General features: G+C 41.2%; 1 protein-coding gene across 7 annotated transcripts in view; it reads right to left on the bottom strand.

Moving 5' to 3' along the window:
- Positions 1-25,109, bottom strand: part of FOXP1 (forkhead box P1) — a 683,259-nt gene that overhangs the window by 562,087 nt on the left and 96,063 nt on the right. For all 7 annotated transcript variants that reach the window (XM_056108027.1, XM_056108026.1, XM_056108028.1 and 4 more), the window contains exon 3: positions 18,779-18,908. The gene's annotated coding sequence lies outside the window, so the exon portion shown is untranslated. The remainder of the gene's footprint in view (positions 1-18,778; positions 18,909-25,109) is intronic.

Below are 25,109 nucleotides of genomic sequence, written 5' to 3'. Positions count from 1 at the left end.
GGTGAAGCTCCATGTTCAGGAAATGTGTTAAGACTCGGAGAAGGCACCCAGCCATCCTCCAAGTTACCCATGCCCATGAATGTATTTTGAAATCTTTCTACTGCCGAGAACATTGTGATTGGCTTCCTCTCTGGAGTCATGTTGGAAGGAGGGGGAAAAGAAGTCATTTGGGGAAAAATGAAAGAAAATGAAGCGTACCATCCCCAATATTTGCCAATGGAGGCACAGTGCAAACAGCAAGAGCTTTAGAAAGACTTTTCTATTGTTTCATCAGAATATAAGTAGACTATGAAAAAAGGGAGGAAATATTTCTGTTTCCTTGTATAAACTTCATGCAGAAGATAAAACAGACAGGGTGGAGGGGCTAGCTCAACAGGCTGGGCAAAGCCTTGCAGGTAGGAGCACCTAATTTGGATCCACAACATTATCAGGACTGTGCAAGGAGCACTGACCAGGGAGTAGCCATTGCCCTACATCACTGGGTGTGGCCCTAAAAACAAACAAGAAAAAAATATAAAAAGAAAAAAAGCAAAAAAAATAGTCAAGGGACTGGAGTGATAGCACAGCGGGTAGGGCGTTTGCCTTGCACGCGGCCGACCTGGGTTCAATTCCCATATGGTCGCCTCAAGCACCACCAGGAGTAATTCCTGAGTGCAGAGCCAGGAGTAACCCCTGAGCATCGCTGGGTGTGACTCAAAAAGGAAAAAAAAAAAAGAAATTCAAAAACCACCATTTCTAAAGTAGAACAGAAAATATATATGAATGAAGGGAATAGTTCGATCATGCTTACCAAAACAATCCTTTTCTTAATCTTTTCTTCCTTTCTTCTGCTTAGAAAACAAAACTCACTTGTTTTCTAGGAGGAATCCAGAAAAAGAGGGGACCTGCTCGGCAGGGAGGAGGCACAAAGAGCGGGGATCAAGCCAGGGCCTCTATGAGCCACGTCCCCGAACCCTCTGGAGCTTTCCTAACCAGTCTCTGACTTTACGCTAGCGTTTCTTTTGTCGACTGAAAATAAAAATAAATTTTTAGCACACTCACAATCATACAGATTAAGTAGTCTACTATTAACTAAAGGTATGGCTTGACTCCCTGGAATGTGGTGGGTGCATCCTGAGCAACCACCGCTGACACTGACTACAGTAATTCTTTTCTTTTCTTTTTCTTTCTTTTTTTTTTTTTTTAGCGAAACACCATGAGGTAAAGTTGTAGACTTACAAATTTTGTGACTAAGTTTCAGTTATACAATGATCAAATACCCATCCCTCCACCAGTGCCCATTCTCCACCACCATGGATCCCAGTATCCCTCCCACCCCCCCCACCCTCCATCCCACCATGCCTCTGTGGCAGGGCATTCCCTTTTGTTCTCTATCTCTCTCTCTCCTTTTGGGTGCTGTGGTTTGCAAAAGAGGCACTGAGTGGCAGTCATGTTCAGTCTATAGTCTACTTTCAGCATGCAGCTTCCATCCTGGAAGGATCCTCCCAACACCCTTTACTCGGTGCTCCCTTCTCTATCAGAGCTGCCTTTTCCTCTAGCATGTGTGGTTGGCCTCCAAGCCATGGAGTGAAGCTTCTGGTACTTATCTTGGCTATTCTTGGGCGTTAGTCTCCCATTTTGTTACTTTATATCCCCCAGATGAATACAATCTTTCTATGTCTATCCCTCTCTTTCTGACTCATTTCACTTAGCATGACACTTTCCATGTAGAACCACTTGTATGTAAATTTCATGACTTCATCTTTTCTAACAGCTGCATAGTACTCCATTGTGTAGATGTACCAAAGTTTCTTTAACCAGTCATCTGTTCTCAGGCGCTCAGGTTTTTTCCAGAGTTTGACTATTGTTAACAGTGCACATCTCCCATCCAAAAGAATAAAAGCAACTGGTGTTGGCGTGGATGAGAAAGGGACCCTCCTTCATTACTGGTGGGAATGCCGAATGGTTCAGCTCTTTTGGAAAACAGTATGGACAATTCTCAAAAAATTAGAAATGTAGCTCCCATTTTACCCAGCAATACCACTCCTGGGAATATATCCCAGAGAGGCAAATAAAGTATAGTAGAAGTGACATCTGCACTTGTTTGTTCATTGCAGCACTCTTTACAATAGCTAGAATCTGGAAAAAACCTGAATGCTCGGAACAAATGACTGGTTAAAGAAACTTTGGTATATCTACACAATGAAGTACTATGTAGCTGTTAGAAAAGACGAAGTCATGAAATTTACATACAAGTGGTACTACATGGAAAGTATCATGCTAAGCGAAATGAGTCAGAAAGAGAGGAACAGACATAAAGATTGCATTCATCTGGGGAACATAAAGTAACAAAATAGGAGACTAACACCCAAGAATAGCTGAGATAAGTACCAGGAGGTTTACTACAATAATTCTTGGAACTGTTGCTACAGTAATTCATACTACCTGGTGACACAATGGAACCAGTTCTTACAGCATCTGCATTTCAAGACAGATATGTGATTCTTTAGCTTTCTCATGTGCCAGTTTCCCATATTCAGGATCTAAAACATGGGTTAAAAAAAAAGAGAGGGACAGACATAGAAATCTGGAAAAAACCCGAGTGCCCAAGAAGAGATGACTAGTTAAAGAAACTTTGGTATATCTACACAATGGAGTACTATGCAGCTGTTAGAAAACATGAAGTCATGAAGTTTACATACAAGTGGTACTACATGGAAAGTATCATGCTAAGCGAAATGAGTCAGAAAGAGAGGGGCAGACATAGAAAGATTGCATTCACCTGGGGAACATAAAGTGACAAAATAGGAGACTAACACCCAAGAATAGCTGAGATAAGTACCAGGAAGGAGGTTTATTACTACAGTAATTCTTACAACTGCTTCTACAGTAATTCTTACTACCTGGTGACCACAACAGAACCAGTTCTTGCAGCATCTGCATTTCAAGACAGATATGTGATTCTTTAGCTTCCTGATGTGCCAGTTTCCCACATTTGGGATCTAAAACATGGGTTAATAAAATCAAAATATGCCCCTTCCTAATGATAGACAGTTTTGTCAAAAAAGAGGCAGGCAGCTTTAGGTAAACTAAAAAAATATACTCATACCCAAAATAAACATCAATGACAACTGGGTGTGTGAGAAACTGCCTCAACGGTTAAAAACATGTAGAGCCAACTTGAGAAAGGAAGCAGAAAGATTTTCAGCTTGCAGAAGAAATAAGAAGGGCCTGTTCACTATCTGAAAATATTTGATGTGTCACGGAGTAAAAATGGGTTTTCCATAATCTCAAAGTACCACACCAAATTATGAGGTGGAAAATTTGTGTCCAGTGTAAAAAACTTTCCACCCTAGGTTAGTCAACACAAGAATAGACTTCCACAAGGAAAGAAGTCACCATCTCTGAGTTCTAAAATCAGTCTATATGTTCATTAGTAGCAATACAGCTGCAACAATCAAGGTGCAAGCTGCAGTGATGAGAGTCACCACTCCTTTGAACTTCAGCTATAAAGGTCTATTAACATACATGATATTCATCACTGAGATACAAAGATTCACACACACATATTCACACAGGGAGCCTCACATGCATACAAATTAACATTAGAGGAAACTCTAGGTAGAATAGTACACTTATTGAGGCAACTTTAAGGTTAATAACTAGGTATATAATTGACTTACCAGTTGCCTTTTATAATGCTTCGTGTATATTAACACATTTAATCCCACAATTACCTCAAAATAACGTGCTATTATCATTCACATTTCAACAGTAAGAAAACTGAGGCACAGAAAGATAAGCTTTATCCAAAGATGAGGCTGTAGGAACTGGCAGAGCCAGAACTCAAACCCCTGTTTTCTGGCCAATATTCTGCGTTTTGAATCATGACCAGGAACTGTTTATTACATAGTAATGGTTCTATACCTTGGTCGTGGATACTGGACTATGTTTCCTTGATGACAAGAAAGAAAGAAAGAAAGAAAGAAAGAAAGAAAGAAAGAAAGAAAGAAAGAAAGAAAGAAAGAAGAAAGAAAGGAGGGAGGGAGGGAGGGAGGGAGGGAGGGGGGAGGGAGGGAGGAAGGAAGAAAGGAAGGGCAAACTAATCAGTACAAGTTTTTTTGGTTTTGGTTTTTGTTGTTGTTGTTGAATTTTTAAAAATCAGATTCCTCTTTTTTTATTTTACTCATCTTATTTATTTATTTATTTATTTATTTTTCGGTTTGGATCATACCTGCCAATGCTACGAGGTTGCTCCTGGCTCAGCACTCAGGAATTACTCTTGGCAGTGCTCCAGGAACATACGGGATGCCAGGGTTGAACCTGGGTTAACCACATGTCCTACCAGTTGCACTATCACTCTGGCCTCCACTGCAGGTTTTTAAACATAATTCAACCTTTCTTTATTCACTTTCATGCTTCCTTTTTGTTGTTGTTGTTGTTGTTTTGTTTTTACGATGGACACTTACATGAAAGGATATTTGCTGCTGTGGGGTTCATCTTTTCTAGGGTTTTGTTCCCCCAAATACACTAAGAATACCTTGGCTCATAAGTTACATTTGCTTGACCATCAGAAACTTCCTCATATCCAAATCAAAGCCAACAGCAATAAAAACCCACATCCCTTTCATTTCTCTTCCTTGGTCCAACTTGTCCCAGCTTGACTCCCAGGAAGACTTGGAACTCTAGGCCTACGCCTCAGCCTCCCTCCTCCCTCTGCTGTGCTCATTCGGTTACTCCTCCATGAAAATGTCTCGTTCCACAGCTCATTCGTCCCCTCTCTGCATTCCTCTTTTTCCTGACGTTTCACCTGCTCCAAGGGTTAAAAACTGAAATCTTTAACGGAAAGGAGAGAGATAACTCATTTGCCGCGTCATCCTCTGGAACATTCACACTCGTGTTTGATTATTCTTCCTCCCCTTCATTTCTCAGAGAAAATCAAATGACACTCCTAAGGTAACTACGAAAATATGCCACTTCACCAACTGAGCACTACCTTGTATGAAGCAACTATGCCTTGTACCATTCAAGTCTGAGAAATCATATTTGATGGGCTGTTTTTCTATATACTTAATATGCAATGCATATATTTTTTAAAATACCAAATCTTAACATTTTTAAAGTATGCATTAAGTTCTTCTAGAAAAATTCCATTTTATATTATGCTGTTAAGATACATACAACATTTTATAAAATAATTGCTTTGAAAGAGGATAGATCTTAAGTCACTTTTCAAAATCCACTTTTCTTCTTGAAGGCTTGTTTTTTTTTCCCCCAACCCCTTTTACTTCTTTTAGCTCTGGCCTCACTTATACTTCCTGTTTTAAGTTAAGAAAGAAAAAGGAGGGCCTCACTGAATTTTACTATAAACAGTCAATCTAGAAATTATCTAGTGACACAGAATAGGCCTATCTCACTATGTGATTGTACAGAGGTCAGATCATTTGCTTTGCACACAGATGACCAGGGTTCAATCCCCAGCATCCCATATGGTCCCCTAAGCACTTGCAGGAATATTCCTGAGTGCAGAGCCAAGAGTGATCTCTGAGCATCTCCAGAAGAGACCGAAAAACCAGGGGAAATAATGTGAATTAAATAAAAGCTAATGATGATTATTTTGTCAGACACTGAAGAGCAAATGATCAGGCTGAGTGTCAGAGACCTCATCAGATCTCCTGCTCTCTCTGCTGTAGACCAGAGCTCAGCAAACTACAGGTCCTGGAGCCAAATTAAACCAAGGCGGAAATCTCAAAGGGTAAGGGAAAAGTCACAATGCTACTAATACAACATTCAAGTTTCAGAGTCTGAGTTTGATTTGAAACAAATATATTTATGGATGTTCTTTCATGTAACAGAGACACAGTGAAGTTAGGATAACCCTTTCACCATCAAGCAAGATCATATGTAATCATACATGTATCACTGTCATCCCGTTATTCATCAATTTACTCGAGCGGGTGCCAGTAACATCTCTTTTCATCCCAGCTCTGAGATATTAGCAGCCTCTCCTTACTCGTCTTTCTCAATGATTGGAGGCTCTTTCGGGGCCAGGGGAATGAGACCCATTATTGTCACTATTTTTGGCATATCAAATACACCGCAGGGAGCTTGTCAGGCTCTACATGATGATCAGGATTATACAAGTTTCCAAAAGCACAGTAATAGAAAGAGCACAAGAATCTCCAGATTATCAGCACCTGACAACACAGACGAAAAGCTCTTTCTAGTTACTGGATGAATGGATGAAGGTAAATCCCGTATCTCTCCGTGAACTGGGTCTCATGCCCTCACCCCAGTTCAAATTCTAGCTCCCTGATTCCTCATGCAATTCTGATGACTATTAACCACAGTAAGACTGAACTAGCCCGATACCTTCTTAAGGCAGTAACATTATTAACAATTAAAAGGCTGCCATCACACATGCACAATAACTTTCTCATATTTTAATATGCATATCCATGGACTGATTATAACAGCATAGCGAGATTGACAGGAAATGACTGAGTGTAATGGCTCCAAAGGAGACACTACATTGATCAGTAAATAATACACGTTTTTTAAAACTGTCTAACTGCATATTTACACCTGTCAACTCTAATACACTTTGGTGACAGAATTCTCTTTCAAAGATTTATGTAAAAAACTCTATTACTGATTTCTAAAATGTTTTTGATAATTATCAAAAAAAAAAACACTCCGAGGACATCTAAGGTTTAAGTTGTATCCACCAAATAGTGCCACCTGGAGTATTAATTGCAACATCCTTAATACTCAAGATTATCATTCCCATTTGTGCTCAGGGTATTTGCAAGTGCCCCACAGGTTAAAATACAGATGTGACTAACACAGATCTAGTGCTTACAAGGTGCCAATCACTCCGTTAGGGACTTTCACTGTCTCCCAACGGATGTTGCCACTATTTCCATCTGGCAGACCAGGAAACAGACTGGAAGAGAAGATGCACACTAGATAGGTCTGCCCTAGAGGTAAGGCCCTCCAAGTGAAAGCTGGGGCCAGGATGGGGATTCGGTCCACTACACCGGAGCATACAAATCCCCCTCCCTAACCATCCTTAGGCCTGTACCTGGAAATCTTGATTTAACGTGCTCCCCACAGGCAGCAGCCCTTGGATTACAGGGACACCAGAAACATGGCCCCAAGAACTGACCTAGAGGTGGGGAAGAAAACCTACTGGTCTCTGAAACACAGGTCTACTCTGCTTCCCTGCAGGCCCTCCGACAGAAGGACTCAAGAGAAGAAGCCTGTGACCCTAATGTGAGGGACAGATTCACAGACATCTCACAGGCCCTGGCATGCCACCCTTGCTAGTTAGGGCAAGCTCTGTAGCACTGTAGCACTGACCTCCCGTTGTTCATCGGTTTGCTCCAGCGGGCACCGATAATATCTCCATTGTGAGACTTGTTGTTACTGTTTTTGGCATATCTAATATGCCACGATATGGGGAGCTTACCAGGTTCTGCCAGGTGGGCAGGATACTCTCAGTAGCTTGCCGAGCTCATCGAGAGGGACAGAGGAATCGAACCCAGGTCAGCCTCATGCAAGGCAAACGCCCTACGCACTGTGCTATCACTCCAGCCCTCATTTTTATAGGCCAGTCAGGGAATACTTATATGTCATTCATTTTACATTGTTCAGAAAATGACTTCAGGTCTCAAATAACTGGGTGAGTGTCTCATTGCCCTAAGACTCCGTATCACTTACATTTCATCAACAACTGAGGACTGGCCCAGATGTGAGTGGAAGACAAAGAGTAGGGACCTGTAGAGTATAGTGGTCAGGGTGTTTGCCTTCCATGCAGTCAACCCAGGTGGGATTCCCACACCCCATATGGTCCCTCAAGCCCACTCAAGTGAGCTCAGAACCATGAGCAATCCGTGAGCACCGCCAGATGTTGGCAGAACACCAAAAAGAAAAAAGGGTAAGGAGCTGGATCTTCTTTGTGATTGGTTTATCAGCACTGGGATTAGATAGAGTTAAGGAAGTCCCTAACCCCATTCATTGCTATTACAAAAGTTATTAGGACCAGGGAGATAGCTCAAAGGGCTGAAGCACATACTTTAAAAGCTGGATCCCCAGATTTAATGCCCAGGAACACCTATGGTAGCACTGAAACAAGCAAAGTGGTGATATATTTTTTTTTCCAAAAAGGGAAAACAGCATATTAAATCCCTAGACACCCATCACCATACTCTAGAATGTCAAAGTTCTGTTCCCTATTTTCTTTTCTGAAGATTTGTATAGGGAACTGCAAATAACATGCCATTTTATTCTTACAGAACCCAACATACAACTCTAAAAAATATGTAAAGGAGACCCCTTCATAGTAACTTGAAGGATGTGCTGTTAAAATACCTATTCCACTGCGGAGTGAAGAGATAATAGAGTGAGTAAGGTGTTTGCATGTAGCTGACCCTGGTTTAAGTCCAGCATCCCATCACTGCATGTGGACTCTAGCTCTGCCAGGAGTGATTCCTAAGCAAAGCGCCAAGAGTAAGCCCTAAGCACAGAAGAATTCCTATCTTCTCAACAATGAAACCAGTAAAAAAGAATTCAGAACACAAGAGACATTGTTAGGATTAGATGAGATAACCACTGTGTTAGCTGAAAAAAATGAAAAAAACTAATGAACAATTGTGGGAATTATTTTTTAATAATATTTTAAAAAATCTTAGGTAACACAAGGAAAGATGAAAGGGAGCTCCTCTCATAAATCCTCTCCAAGGCACTGCATGGAGCTACACCGCATAGAGAGATTCAAGAGTCACCAGAGAAACAGTTCCTGATGAATTCCCTCCTTTAGTCTGGACAGACTAAAACATAATGGTCTATTAGCAGGGGCACCGTATCACTGACTGTATCACTGTCAGTGTATGACTGTATCACTGTTGTTTGTTGCTTTACTCAAGCGGGTGCCACTAACGTCTCTTTTCGTCCCAGTCCTGAGATTTTAGCAGCCTCTCCTTACTCGTCTTTCTCAATGATTGGAGGCTCTTTCGGGGTCAGGGGAATGATACCTGTTAGAGTTACTGGTTTTGGCATATCGAATAAACTATGAGGAGCTTGCCAGCTTTGCCTGGCAGGAGCACAGAGGTTAACAATTAACTTATTTGAGCGCAAGAGTGATAGTACAGTGGATAGGATACTTGCCTTGTATGCAGCCAGCCCAGGTTTGATCCCTGGCACCCTAGATGGTACCCTGAGAACAGAACCAGGAATAAACCCTGAGCACTGCAGGTGTGTCCCCTAAACTAAAAGAGAGAAGAAAAACTATTCACTCATTCACCCACAATCTTTTCAGAGTTCTGGTTACTGTAACCAACACAAATAATACATCAAAATAAAATCAAAATGCAAGTGAGCAAATTGGTGCTTAAATGTGATAATCATTCAGTTTTCTTTTTACTGTTTTTTCAACTTTTGGCTTTTCTTGGATTACACCCAGCGATGCTTAGGAGTTACTCCTGGCTCTGCAGTCATGAATTGCTCCTGGCTGTGCTTGGGGGACGACAGGGGATGCTGGGATCAAACCCGGGTCAACGGTGAGCAAGGCAAACGCTTTAACCAAGTTAACAGAAAAGAGACTATTTTCAAAAACAATAAGGAGTGTAATTAAAAGTCCCCAAAGTTTATATTGTGGAGATATTATTTGAAACACAATAATGAATACCTCCTTCACCACAGCTTGTGCTGTGTATTGATAAAATCCAAGATTAACATACAAAAGAAAATTGCAAGACACTTGTGCTGCACTTATATGTGTTCATGTCCTTTTGAGAAAGAAACTGCATTCTGGGAGTGAAAGTCTCATTCCACCTTGCTGTATCTGAAAACTCAGCTGACGTCTAGGTAAAAAGAGATGAGAAGTTACACAAAGTCCCCCAAATCTACAAACCTACAGCACTTCACAATATACTAACAAAAATAGATTAAGGATAGAAAATAAAACTCCCTCAAAAATAACGGAAATATGGCATAGACAGTACAAGGTTAAGGTGCTTGCCTTGCATGAGACTGATCCAGTTATATCCCAGATATCATAGGTGGTTCCCTGAGCACCATCAAAATGGTCCCTCAACACAGAGTCAGGAGCAGGTGCCAAGTAAGGCCCAATGAACTGTAGCACTGTAGCACTGTCCTCCCATTGTTCATCGATTTGCTCGAGCAGGCACCAGTAGTGTCTCCATTGTGAGACTTGTTACTGTTTTTTGGCTTATCAAATACACCACGGGGAGCTTGCCAGGCTCTGCCGTGCACACGGGATACTCTTGGTAGCTTGCTGGGCTCTCCAAGAGGGACGGAGAAACTGAATTCGTGTCGGCCGCATGTAAGGCAAATGCCCTACCTGCTGTGCTTTCACTCCAGCCCAGGTCCAATAAAACAAAACAAAATATGGCACAGATACAATATCAAAATTATAACCACTGCACAACCACAGAATTGCCAGACTACTATATAGAAGATTCACTAATGTAACCTTTCTAACTACTGTGTATAAGATACTGGAGTACTGAGTAAACAAAGACAAACGGAAAAGACTGCTCAAAGGCCATTAATATTATTTGCCTAAATTTATTTAAATGGAGAATTTATAAACTTGCTGGAATAATTCTGAGCCACACTCCATGGAAGACTGGATATGATCAATTAATGGAGTCTATTAGGAGCACTGAACTGGGCAGTACTAGGGTTAATGTAAAACTGAGAATGTTTGCCACTCTTGATTTAGGCAAAGGATTTGATGTTTTATGGCGATGTCATGCAAACAAAAGCCTGCCTAATTCATTAAAAGTTTACTTTACAGTGAATGTGTATGTCCAGAAAAAAAAAGTGTGTATAATCCCATAAGGGGCTTACAGAGGAATGGAAAATATCTGCAATATAAATGCAGATTACCTTTATTACAAAATTGGGTCATATTCTCATTCCTAGACTAATTTCCTATATCATAAAAACCTATATTCAATTTTATAAATGCATACACCAAGAATCATAAATTCAGTTAATGCCAAAATTTTACAGATTTTTTTTTAATAAAAGTGAGAAAAGGCTGTTTTAGAGCAAGTATCTGAAAGGACAGAAAGGTTCTTTCTTTGAAGATATGTTTTTCCCTCTGACTCTACCTCCTTGGGGACATAACTAGAGAAGAAATAAATTTCACAGCTAATATATATGAAGTAACATGTTTAGCATTATTCAATGAATTTATATCTCCCTACACCATATAAATTTAGCTCACATAAACTGCCACCTCCAACAGAATTCATTTAAACAATGTTATAGCTTTTGAATTAAATGCAGCCTTCTAATTGGAATCTAATCTTAAACTAGTAGTTGGTGGATTTTCTTTTGTAATTGACAAATGAAAGAATTCATCAGTTTGTCTTACAGTTCTGTCTGAAGAACCTAAAAGTAAACTTGTCATAGAGATTGGCGGGCCTCTGCTGTGAGGTGTCTCGCGACAAGGAGGTGGGGGGAACGGAGTTCTTTCATCATCTTCAGAACTCCTCCTGCTGTTTATGGGCAGGAAAGGATGGCCATCCTCCCTCTCACCATCCTGAATTAGAGGATTACTAATATATTCCATTACCACCACGCAAATGTCACGTTAATTTCTGATCTTCATCAAGCCAGACAATGGTTTCCACCTTGGCCCCTATCCAATTAGCTATGTGGAAAATATTCAGTCAATTACATTACTTGTATTAGGTTAGAGACTGGAGAGAAAGGCAACATATCTGCCTCGAAAATGCTGCAGAGATAAAATGTAAGTTGACACTGTCTTCGCATGCTGGAGCTCAAGTTATACAATCTGATAGGCAGCTGCCAACACTCATAACTGCTTATTAAATCTACCCTCTTTTTATGGCGTGAGTGAAGATCTGTATTTTTACCAATATTAGGTTCATTGTGTTATGAAAGAGACCAAAATACTTAAGATCACTCGCTCCAGCTTATAAAACATATTATGTAGTTTATTAAATTGTTAAAATTACTTTTCAAAGTCAAAATTTCAGGGACTGGAAATTTAAGCAAAACAAAGTGGCTTGGCCCACTGACAGGTTCCAGCTCAGGGCCACTCAAGGGGCAAGGCCACCAGCTGGCTTTCCTGCCCATAAACACCTGCCACCTAACCCCACATCATCCCAAAAGCTGCACCACCACCACCAGACCATTCCCCCACTCCAAAATCTAACACAGAAAATCCATGATCCTATGTAAAATTTAAAAAGCAGGGAACTCCCAGCCAAAATGTATACTATTACCAAGTCTTCATTTTTTTGAACCCAGGACCTCAAATATGCAAAACATATCCTCTACCTCTAATATTTCCTACTCAAGTCTTATATAAAGATCATTTTCTTCAAGAGAGGGATAGACATAGAAAAATTGCATTCATCTGGGGGATATAAAGCAACAAAATATGAGATCAATACCTAAGAATAGCTGAGATCAACACCAGGAGGATTACTCCATAACTTAGAGGCCAGCCGGATATTCTAGGGGAAAGGGCAGTTCAGATAGAGAAGGGAACACCAAATGAAAGGTGTTTGGAGGATCCTTCCAGGAGGGGAAATGCATGTTGAAAGTAGACTATGGACTGAACATGATTGCCATTCAATGCCTCTTTTGCAGACCACAACACCCAAAAGGAGAGAGAGAACAAAGGGGAATTCCCTGCCACAGAGGCAGGGTGGGGGGGGGGGGTGGGGGGAAATGGGCACTGGTGGAGGGATGGGTATTTGATCATTGTATGACCGAAACTCAGGCACAAAGATTTGTAAATCTACAACTGTACCTTATGGTGCTTCACCAATAAAAATTTAAAAAAAAAAAGATCATTTTCTCCGTCTTACCCTCTTTCTGGAGGGTCAAAAGCTAGAGACTTGACCATGAGAAAGACCAAAAGAGGCACTGTGGGAAAATAAGAAAAAGCAATTGGCGGCAAAATAGAGCCACATGATGCTCACATTTTTACTCCAGGTCTACGACTGAGGCACACAATTCATTGGTAGGGACAGTACCATCCCCAAGCACAGACTGACAAGTTTTGTACCATCAACTCTTCTCAGGAAAACTTTATGCAAATCTAGACTGTTATTAGAACATTTATTAATAACACTGTGGCTAACTGACTATTAAATATGCAGCAGACTCAGCCGTGGAGTCTCGTGATGTGCATCACATAGGTTACCAATATCAACTAAAGCTTCACGCTGGAGACACAGCAGCCCACACTGATGATTCCCTGCTGGCAAATGGTGGCATTAAAGCACCACATCACAAAGAGAGAACTGAAGTGTAGAGCCCTTCTTCCTCTGTATCCTGCCCCTAAGTTAATTTATTATGCAGGCATGGTTATCACCAACATAAATTGAGTACATTACCCATTTTCTGACCTTAAAAATTTGCCATAATGATCTATTTGTGCAAAGCTTTTATCATACAGTTTCATTTCTTTGCTTCGAAGTGAGACAATTTGTTGTTCTCACTATCTATCCCCGTGACTATGACCCTGTTCTAATATAAAGACACTTACCATGAAACATTTCACTCTGCAGCAGAGTTTATTTCAAGCCTAAAGACTCGAAATTATCGGTTGTAACAATTAATAGGTGCTTCTTTTGGTTACTCAATAAACTGTAAAGTTCTAAAAGGCACAAAACTGTGAATAAATTTTATCAATGCAAGAATAAGATAGCTATCAGATCCATAATGCATGAGAGGTCACGTAACTGCATCATGGAGGAAGAGAATTAGTCCTTTGAGCAAACCTTGGGGGTGTGCTTTAAGAAAAATAAGGAGGATAGTAAATCAGAACCCATGCTCCAGTTCATTGAATTTCAGGGACCTCTACTTCCTACTATAAATACAATGAAGGGAAGTGTATTACAATGAGATAAATACAAAGCTCTTCCTTACTTAGGAAAATAAAATATCACCCTGGTATTTTATTTGGCCTAATAGTAAATTTTATCAATTCAAAAGAGATATTGTTTTCATTATTGTTCTTCATATTGATTTTTTTGAGCAGCAAATCTGATGCAATGAAATTAACGAATAAAATGAATCTAGTCTTCAATAAATCCATCCAAGTGGTTTTGTTAAATTTCATACATCAATTTTATGATAGTGAGATTGAATCAGACTCAATACTAAAGACAGTAATGACAGGAAACCTCAAACCTCAGAATGCTGCTATTTCAAGAGCTTATAAATTCCTATCATATCTATTATTTCTCTTGTGTCTAGAGACAGATCCTGACTTTGGTCTCGACTCTACCTTGACCCTCAAAGACACGCTTCTTCATCATGATGCTATGCAACTCCTAATGTGCTCAGTGACTACAGACATCCACAGATGCCTATCACTGTTTCACAGCAATGGAAAGCCCTCAGAACTTCATAGGTAAGTGAAGTAAATGCATCCAGTAAGATGATCTAAGAATTCTAAAGGCTCTAAATCCCATAACTCCACTATTTATTTTAACTAGGGATTTTCTTGACTTATGTATTACTGATCACTATTTGCCTTGTTTGTTTGTTTGCTTGTCTGGGGGCTATACCAGGTGGTGTTCAGGTCTTTTGCACTCAGGATCACTCCTGGCAGACTCTAGGGACCAAATAGCATGCTGGGGATTGAACCCTGGTCAGATGCATGCAAGGCAAACATTCTCTGCTGGACTACTGCTCTGACCCCAAATTGCCTTATTTCTTACAGTGGAAGTCAGACTACTAAGAAGACAAGAAGATTGCTATTTTTTTCTATCTTTAGCACCAGTAGAAGGAAATGCAAAAGAAAAAGCAGCCATGTAGCAAATTAGCCCAAGTGAACAGGAATTTTAGGGACACTAAAATTTTGCTCTTTAAGGATTATTTGGTCTCTAATATTTGGGCTAGCTGCTTCACCAGGGCTTTTTTTAAATATCCAATATATAAAGCAAAAGTGATTTATCAAAATCATCTTTACTATAAATCCTTTACAAATCTGGTCTAAATAGCTTAATGCACAACAGTATCTTATGAAGACGCTTGACAGGAAAGCTTGACTAAGCTGCTTGAGTTGTAATTCAGAAAAACCAGACTCACTGAGAGAAGCCAAGAGAAACAGGCGCCAGTCTGACCAAGACTGGGGAGAGAGTCATTACATTCTAGAGGTGTCATCACTTATCACTTATCACTTAACTTCCCGTTAGTCGTCGATTTGCTCGAGCGGGCGCCAGTAACGTCTCCATTTGTCCCTGTCGCGTGCTAGTGTAGCCCAATGGCATCTCTTCGCTCCGGGAACATGGAGGACCTCAAACCAATCGTTCATGACCTTGACAAAGAAGTCTGACCATCTGGTAGGTGGGCGGCCACGCGGTCTCTTGACATCCCGTGGAATCCAATCAGTAACAGCTCTAGTCCAACGGTCGTCTTTAAATCTCATTACGTGACCAGCCCATCTGATTTTCGACACCTTGGCAAATGAGACAGCGTCCCTGATCCTTGATCGTCGACGGATGTCAGAACTCCGGATTCGTTCTCTCATTTGAGTGAAATGTGATATTCCAAGCATAGCTCTTTCTATTCTTCTTTGGGAGACCTGAATGGCGTTCTCATCTTGTTTGCGTAGGGCCCAGGTCTCTGAGGCATATGTTAATGCAGGAAGAACAGTGGAATCAAAGAGATGTGCCCGGAGCCGGAGGTTCTTCGTCCTCTTAGCTATTTCTTCGACGTTCTTGAAGGCGTTCCAAGCCACTCTCTTCCTCCTGCGCAGCTCGGGTGCCAGGTCATTTGTCATGTTGACCTCTCGACCTAGGTACACATAGCTGTTGCATTCGGAGATGGTCGTTCCATTGAGAGCGAATGGGGCGTCAGGAACAAGGCTGTTTCTCATAAACATTGTCTTCGTAAGATTCAGCTGTAGTCCTACCTTTCCACACTCACGGTCAAAGTCGGCCAGCATTTGTGCCGCTTGGCTGATGTTTGGTGTTATTAAAACAATGTCATCAGCAAAGCGGAGGTGGTGTAGTTGCCGACCATCTATCTTCACTCCCATTCCTTCCCATTCCAGTCGTCGCATGATGTTCTCGAGGGTGGCACTGAAGAGTTTTGGTGAAATGGTATCACCCTGCCGCACCCCTCTCTTGACATCAACGATCACTTCTTTGTAGAATGGTGAGATCCTGGTAGTGAATCCGCAATACAGCTCACGGAGGATCCTGATGTATTGGGCTTGAATGCCCTGATTGGCTAGGGCTTCAATGACCGCTTCCGTCTCAACAGAATCAAAGGCCTTCTTTAAATCAATGAACGTTAAGCAGAGCGGCATCTTGAACTCCCGAGAAACCTCAATGAGTTTGGTTATCGTGTGGATATGGTCGATGGTGCTGAATCCTTTGCGGAACCCTGCTTGCTCACATGGTTGTCCTTCATCTAGTGTTCTGCCAATCCTATTCAGGATGACTCGAGTGAACAACTTGTAGATGACAGACAATAGGCAGATCGGGCGATAGTTGCCAATGTCATGGATGTCTCCCTTCTTGAACAGTAGTACGGTCCTGCTGGTTTTCCATTGAGATGGAACCTTGCATTCAGACAGGTAGCGAGTGAAGAGCCGAGCCAGTGTATTGATGAGTACTGACGGCAGGTTCTTCAGGTGTTCAGGTCTGACCTTGTCTGGGCCGGGTGATTAGAGGTCACCCCAAAAGCCTCTATACCTCTCGGAAAGACTGGCAAGCTACCGAGAGTATTCCGCCCGCACGGAAGAGCCTGGCAAGCTATCCGCTGTGTATTCGATATGCCAAAACCAGTAACTACAACTGGTCTCTAGAGGTGTCATAATAAGCTTTAAATGAACAATGTCAGCTAGAGAGATATTACAAGGTGTCAGGCGTTTGCCTTGCATGCTGCCAACCCCAGTATGATCCCCAGGACTGCAAAGTTCCACAAACTATGCCAGTTGCAGCTTCAGAGGTTCCAGGAACTACCAGGGTGGCCCACACCATCCTAAACAGCAGAGGGATCAAATGGCCAAGCAGCACGTCATCATCAAGCACCTGTATTGAACCACTGGCTCAGCTGGTCAACAACTAATTGGGGGAGGGAGGTCTCTCTTTACAGTACCACTTGGGAGGCCAAAATACAAAATAAAAATTAAAAAGACAAAACCAGTGTCCAGTACTGACAAACAGAATGTTCTAACCTACCAGACTAACTTTAAATATAGGTCAAAACAGAGACCAACTTATCCTATGGTTAGTTATCAGAAAATGTAATCCCAAATTTCAATGTTCCACTTTCTACTTCACTATTCTTTCCTCAATTAAAAAGAATTGTAGAGGGGCTGGAGAGATAGCACAGCGGGTAGGGCGTTTGCCTTGCAAGCGGCTGACCCAGGTTCGATTCTCAGCATCCCATATGGTCCCCTGAGCACCGCCAGGAGTAACTCCTGAGTGCAGAGCCAGGAGTAACCCCTGTGCATCACCATGTGTGACCCAAAAAGTAAAAAAAAAAAAAAAAGAATTGTAGAACTGTAGCACTGTCCTCCCATTGTTCATTGATTTGCTTGAGCGGGCCTAGTAACATCTCCATTGTGAGACTTGTTGTTAATGTGTTTGGCATATCGAATATGTCACGGAGAGCTTGCCAGGCTTTCCTGTGCAAGCAAGATACTCTCAGTAGCTTGCTGGGTTCTCCAAGAGGGGCAGAGGAATCAAACCCAGGCCAATCGTGAGAATATGCCTCAAATATAACTCACATAACTCTACTAAGACAAACAAGATGAATGGTTCTTATCATTAAATTCACTAAACATAAAATCTAAAACAAAATGGTTCCACTCCTGGAATCACTCATCCTATATCAAAGTCATCTATACTAATGTCAGAATATTGTTTGTTTGGGGGCCATATCCAGCAGTGCTCAGAAGCTATTCCCATATCGGTGCTCTGGGATCACTTCTGGAAACACTGTGGGGACAATAGTGTGCTGGATATCAAATCTAGGTTTCCTATGTGCAAAACACGCATTCAGTCCTTTGAACCATTTCTCTGACCCCTATGTCAGAATGTCAGAACTGAAAAAACCTAGCCCAAACCAATTATTATCTTTCAAAAAGGAAAATCACAATAGTTTATTCATTACTACGGAAGTCAATGATTTCTGATGAATATGATAGGAAAAAAACACACATAATACAAAAAAGACCCCACATAAAACAGAAGAATAGCACCTTCTCCCTTCTAATCTCCCCCTAAATTTTACAATGAAATTGATGAAATAAACTATACTAGGGGGAAAAAAAGGTCACAAGTCTTTAGAGAATTGAGAATCCAAATTTCCCAACACTCTTACTTTTTCAAGTTCACTAATCATGTGGAATCCTTTAGAGGAGATCTTTTCAATGAGCAAATCTGACTTAAATACCTCCAAAACTCCAAATAGGGTCATTATAACTTCATGGTGGCTCAAAGAAAAGATGGAATTGCTCTTTTTCACTATACATAAAGCTCAGAATTCAGATAGTATATTTCTTAGAGTTTGATTAAAAGAAACACGTAAACCCCCCAAAAAGTGCGTATGTCACATTATGCTTTTGTAGAAATCCTTAGGTTTTTAACTCTACCAGAAACAATGGCAGTGTTTGTCCCTTCTTTTAAAATTAGAATCTCTCATCTTCAATGGGCAATTGTTCTGATGAACTGAAGACTTTGATCAGTTTCTTTCACCATCGAGGACCCCCTTCAGCCAACTTTTTGTCTTGTGACTATTTAGACAAATAATCGTAGACACTTACCCTTTTGGTCAGCAGGCATCACATCCATTGATTCATGGTTGTCAGCAACTCAGAGAAAGGATCGAAGCCCTCACCATTGCCCAGATGTTTAGTTTGGAAACTGGAATTGTCAACAAAAGCTCCTGCGGCACTGCAATACAAAAATATTTTTGCACATAACTAAGACTTAAGTTAGAAAACCACCACTTCCTTAAACGTGAAAACAGCAAAGCAGACATAGAATTTAGAGGTAAGGGAAAACACCTTTCAAAGGAGGGTATGTCAAGTATCAAGTGTGATACTATAAAATAGGAATCAGAAATACTATTCTGAAGGACATGTTTACCAAGTACTTCCATATGTACACTGAAAGAAGTCTATTTATTGTGGACCTGGTCTGAGTATTTTAGCATTACAAAAATACTAAGTCACATAATAAAGACCTCAGATAACAATAAATGACTTTAACTCAAATCCTGGATGGAAAAATATGGCTTTTTTTTTTTATTAAGTTGTGATCTTTTCCAGAGAATAAAAAAAATGACAATACTAAATAATTTTTAATTGTTAAAATTAATGGCATATCGACACAAAAATTACTAAGTATAGTAACCATAATCCTTTTTATTCTCCAAAATACTTCTAAATGTTAATTATGTAAGGAGTCTGACTCATATAGATAGTTCCATCAAGAGATAACAGGCTATGTAATGCACAGGAATCAAAGTTGAAAAGCTTGAATTCTGAACCCAGTATTGTCACCACTCAATAGCCTTAATGTCTCAAGCTTCAAGTCTCTGTATCCATAAAGGATGCTCCTCACTGTGTTTTATCTTGTCTTTTTGACAAAGCTTGCTTATTCTACATAACCTAAATGATCAGACCTTCTCCTTTAAGCTTTCTGATGAAGATTTTTACCACATATCACTCTTATCTGCCATGTGTATCGAAGACATACTATGGGCAGAGTCTTGGTGGTATGTAGAAGAATTCTCATAGCACTAGTGCCCACTCATGGGGATTGTTCAGCAGTGGTGGCTGACAGCACCCCAGGGGTGCCATGGAATGCTTCCATTCTTCTCCAACTCCCATTTAAGTTTGTCCAAACTCCATCAATCTGGAGATCTCTCATACTGCAGTATACAAAAGCATCACCAAGAGCTTTGTAAAATACAGATCCATGGGCCTGTCACTCCCAAAGATGTTTCAACAAGTCTGGGATGGGACTTGAGTCTGTTTCTACCAAAGTACCAGGGAATGTGGATACTGACGGAGCTGAGCACACACCCTGTTCAAGTTCTATTATGCCTTGTGCAACCATGAGAACCAAGAAGAATGATCAGAAGCATGATGTAGACTCAAGCTACTTCTATGCATCCGGCAAAACAAACCAAAAGTGTTGATGTTGTTCACCGCCTTGAGGATAAGGTGGTGACAATACTTCTATGGGCTAGAAGGGCTCACATACTTTGTATTCCTACTTTTTACTTAGTACTTTTTATTACTTTCTACTTTTCCACCTTCCTACTTTCTACTTCCATGATACTATCTCCAGCCACTAGCCCCATCTAAGAGGACAGATAGGTTTCCTGGGGCCTGAGTATAGTACAGCAGTCAGGTGTTACCTTGGTTTTTTTTGTTTGTTTGTTTTGGAGCCACATCCCACTTTGCTCAGGTGTTACTCCTGGCTCAAGAGGTTCAGAAATTATTCATACAGGATAACCGTATGAATGGTTATAGTTATGGAGCTTGGTGGATATTGAATTAAGTTACGGATCATATGGGATCATGTGGGATGCCAGAAATCAAACCCAGGTCAGCTGTGTGCAAGGTAAATGCTCTGCTGTACTATCTGTCTGTGTCTTGCAAGCAGTCAACCATGATTCAATCTCTGGTGTCCCATACGGTCTCCCAAGCACTGCCAGGACTACTTCCAAAGTCCAGAGTCAGGAGTAACATCTGAGCATGGCAAAGTATGGCCCCAAAACAGAATAAATAGATATGCTTCCCTTTCAGGAAAGCCAGGTGTTTTTCTATCTTTAGGGCTGGTACACTTGCTTTTCCAGCTTTTACTGGGAATGCCAGGTAGTTTATTCCTTACACAACTGGATCCTCCTTGTCAGAGGCAAGTAGCATACTGGATTCAAAGCCCAATTCCAGAAAAAGCCTTTCCTATCCACCTGACTGAGCTATTCAGTTTCTCTCAATGACATCATCCTACTTGCTTTCTTGGGAACTCGTCATAATTTTTTTTCTCAGTTATTCACTTATCTTCCCTAGTAGAATAAATGCTCCACAAGACAAGCAAACTTTTGGCCTTATTCATCATTTGCCCCTCTCCCCAATTTTAGGAAAATGCCTGGCTAACAAAAGATAAACAATTCAATATAAATTGACTGACTATAACATATGAATCAACTAATGGAATAATAATTTCTCTATCATTCTTATAAAGATAAAATTGTCATTTCTTAAAACTTCGTTCTGTGTTTGATATTACATGAAGTGTTTTACAAGTTTCACTTAATTTTGTTCTTTCAACAAAGTTCCAATAAACTCATCACGCAGAGAAGAAAACTGAAGCACAGAGGTTAAATTTACCTATGGCCATACAGTACCAAGAGTTTGAGCCTACAAAGCACGCTCTCCTAAAAACTCTCTTTTTTCCTAATCAATACATGAAGAGTAATTCTGAGTGTTTACCTTATATTAGACACGCTCAGACACCACTTGGCTTGAATAATTTCTGACTGCAAGGCCGTGTTGAGACATAGGACTTTTCAGAATCTGTGATTGTTTGTTCACAAAGGAACATGTCAGGCACTCAAAATAACTAGGAAGTTCATACAAATCGGGGACTGGGCCATGAGTCAGGTACAGGGAGCAGTGAGGAACGTGACTGACAACTAAAGGGGCCCCATGCTTTCTCAGCTATTGAGGGCAACCGTCAGATTTCAAAAGCCATGCACTGCCACAGGGGACCAGAAGCCGGGTTTTCAAGAGCTTACCATTATATAAACTGAGGCAGCAATCCAGATTTCTAGTCTGTGAAATTTCAGCATTTTTTTAAAGATTGCGGCTAATCTCTTGATAGCACACGCTTACAATTTTTTTTTATTCTATTTTGACTTGCATCCAGATGACTGCTCCTGGCTCCCCTTACCCCCAGTTCTGTGTGTCCACTGGGACTGAGACACACAGAGACACTAAAGGAGCAGGCCCTGAGCAGGTAGTGGCCTGCTGGAAGGATGGTCTGGAATATATGTTGGAAGAAGCAAAAGGTGGAATCAAAAAAGGCATTCCACAAGACTGGAATATTATATTCGAGGGTTTGGGGGTGGATTCAGTAAGCTGTGCTGAAAATAGCAGTTGGGGGTGAGGTCCTAGCAGTGAAGGCACCCTCAGGGTTCAAGCCCTTGAAGCCTATGCAGCTTTATAGCTCAGGCATTAGTTGGTCAAACAACATTCTAAGAACCTGATCCTAAGGGCTGTCGTGCAGGACTTCCTAATACGTTAAATTTACCAGACATGTCCCAAATAAGGGACAAAGTGACTTGTGGCATTGATGTTTGTTTCTGTTCTTCTATATTTTGTTGATAGTACAAGCGATCCAGGACTAAATTCTGTCTCCCTCAATCTTCAGAACTCTGAACAAAATATCTATATAAATAATATATGCTCTAGTTTCTACATATATTTATAGTATAAAATATAAACACATTTTGTATACATGCATATATGTTAGAATACATACGCAGACATTTATATTATAAACCACAAGTATTTTAACTTGAACCAAAACTCAGAGCTCTAGAAAAGAAAAAGAAAACATCTGAAATTAAAATAAATAAAATACCATGGAAAATAAGCAAATAAATTTCCCAGAACACTGCTGAGATCAATAGTGTCCACCTAATTTTATATACCCACAGAAACTATCTTTTGGGTAAGGGAACAAAGGACCTTTTTTAGATAAACAGAATCGTACTACCTCTCTATACTCAGAGAGGAAAGGATGTATTTCAGGTCAAAAGGGGGAAGAAGGTTATCAAAAAGGAAGAGGAAGAGAGAATAAAAAAAAAAGTCAGGAGTAGATGAAAAGTAGACACACTGAATAATGTGCCAGTCTTAAACTATAAAAAAATTTAGAAGTTGGCACCCACCCCCTATCCAGTGCATCCTTTACACAGTATCCATCACCAAGGCTTCAAGACTGGAACACCAAACTGAAATGTAGGTTCCTGCCCTCCACAGTTCAGAGATTCTCTGGCAGGGGCAGAACTCACCCTTCTACCTGCTTCCCCGGGGGTGCTGAAGATGTGTTCCTGACTCCATTCTGAACCCTGCATTGTTCTCCTCCACCTTAGGACAAGAATCTAGAGCAACCCCAGGGCATTTCAGTCCTGGGAGGTCTTGGGGAACACACCAGTGAGCCTTTGTTCTTTTTTATTCACCACAGCCCCCCAGACCACCTTGGCCCAGGAGGTCAGCAGCAACCCAGCCTTGGCACTGCTAGTGGGGAACTGCCATAAATTAAAAGCCCATTAAAATATTTTAGAGAAAAGCCTCAAAGTGCTGAAACATTAATTGTGCCATATTCAATCTGTTTTCCTAGAGATTTGAAAAGCCAGATTACCATCCTGGGGGTCATTAGAAGGAATGAGGCTTTCTCCCTTTTCAATTTACATATTTAAAAATGCATATATTCTCACATTGGCCACTGCACAGGCTGTCCAAGTCCCCAGGCTACTCCAAACCCTGGTCCTGGGGAAGGGAGCCTGGGAAAAGCTGCCTTGGGTTTTTCTTTTGTTTTTGTTTTGTTTTGTTTTGTTTTGTTTTTAATGTTAAAGGACCCAAAGCCCAGGGCCAGTGGTTGCAAAATAGCTTCAGGAAAACAGGTAGAGGCAGCCACAACAGTGATGTTTTCTTGTTTTGTTCTCCCCTGTTTATTTTTCCCTGAAGCAATCCTTGCTCCTTACAAAAGTCTGCAGGGAACTGGAAAGAGCAGCTGTGGTTCCCTGAGGCCAAGACCTAGCAATCAAGTTGTTTACCAAACACTGCCAGGCACCCTGAAAACAACAACAGCACAGGCAGCATTTGCATCTGTTTTTCAAAAACAACCTACAAAAGTCTGAGGCCTTGCAGGGCTGAGAGAATTTAGAAATTAAAGGCATCAACTGCTTTAAGAGGTGGTCCCATGTTCTAAATGTAATCCATGTTTCCATTTATTTTTGTAGTGTCTTTCAGAAAAAGGAGAATGGAGGGTGGGGTGGTTATAGAATTTCAAGCAGGCAATTGATAGAAACCAGAGGTTCCCAAACTTCTTGGCCAATCCAAACCCTGCTAAAAAAAAAAAATTCTTGGCTCCCCCTGGAAATCTTCCTTCTTTAAGTGAATAAATTTAAAGTGCCCCCAATGGCACCCAGTCAACTGATGGTGCCCCTGAATCACTCCAGTGCCCCCAGGGGGCGAGACTAGCCACTTTAGGCAACATGACAAAGTTCTCCTCACTGGCATTTCTAAGCAAGCACAGTGGTCATGGCTAACCCATGTCATTTGCTGAGTCAAATGTTGTCATTTCCAACATTCCCACATTAAGCCATCTGAATGTTAAACTAGCACCATCTCATTTTAAACTAATACCAGACTCTCCAAGAAGACTCGAAAAACACAGATTAATGGGCTCCTACCAAAAATTTCAACTTCAGTAGGTTAGGGAGGGGTCTCAGACTCTCCAGAAACTTCCTAAATGATTCCTGCGGCCCTGGCCTGGGTACCACTCTTTTGAGAGAATCCTTTGATCTGGATCTCAAGCTCATACTTCCTGGCCATGCTGAAGCTCCAGAAACTCACTTTCCAGCCTGACCTCTCCCAAGGAGCAGCTGAGTGACTTAGGGCAATGTCAGGCCCAAGGGAGTTTTCCACAGGCTTCTGTAGGTCCTTCCCGTTGCCCTGTGACCTGCCTCCCTCCCTTTCCCCATCCTGCAAGACTGTCCTGGGTACAATGTGTTAACAGGCTGCCTTGCCCTCTGCTTCCAGCTTGGTTCACAACCACAGAAAGGTCTCCTCTCAGGAGGGCTGGAAAGCTGGTTCTGTATCCCCTCAAGCTTCCTCCCCTCCAGCGCACTGTAGGCGTAGTAGGCCGAGTGCCTCTAAAGTCACAGCACCTTCTGGGGAGCCTCTCCGTTCAGCTACTCTCGCCAGATTCCAGTAACAGCTAGCTTCCTTTCCCTTGTTTTTTTCAGTACAGGAGATATAAAACCCAGCTATTTTCTGCAGGGAAACTGACACAAAGGTCAGAATCACTGTACTTTGCATTGGGTCTCCCTTGGTTATAGAAGGCTGACGCAGG

Source organism: Sorex fumeus, unplaced genomic scaffold (assembly GCF_029834395.1).
Source record: "Sorex fumeus unplaced genomic scaffold, SorFum_2.1 ptg000191l, whole genome shotgun sequence".
NCBI classification, from domain to species: domain Eukaryota; kingdom Metazoa; phylum Chordata; class Mammalia; order Eulipotyphla; family Soricidae; genus Sorex; species Sorex fumeus.
Note: the sequence above shows the minus strand (reverse complement) of the source record. Positions and strands in the feature narration are given on the sequence as shown.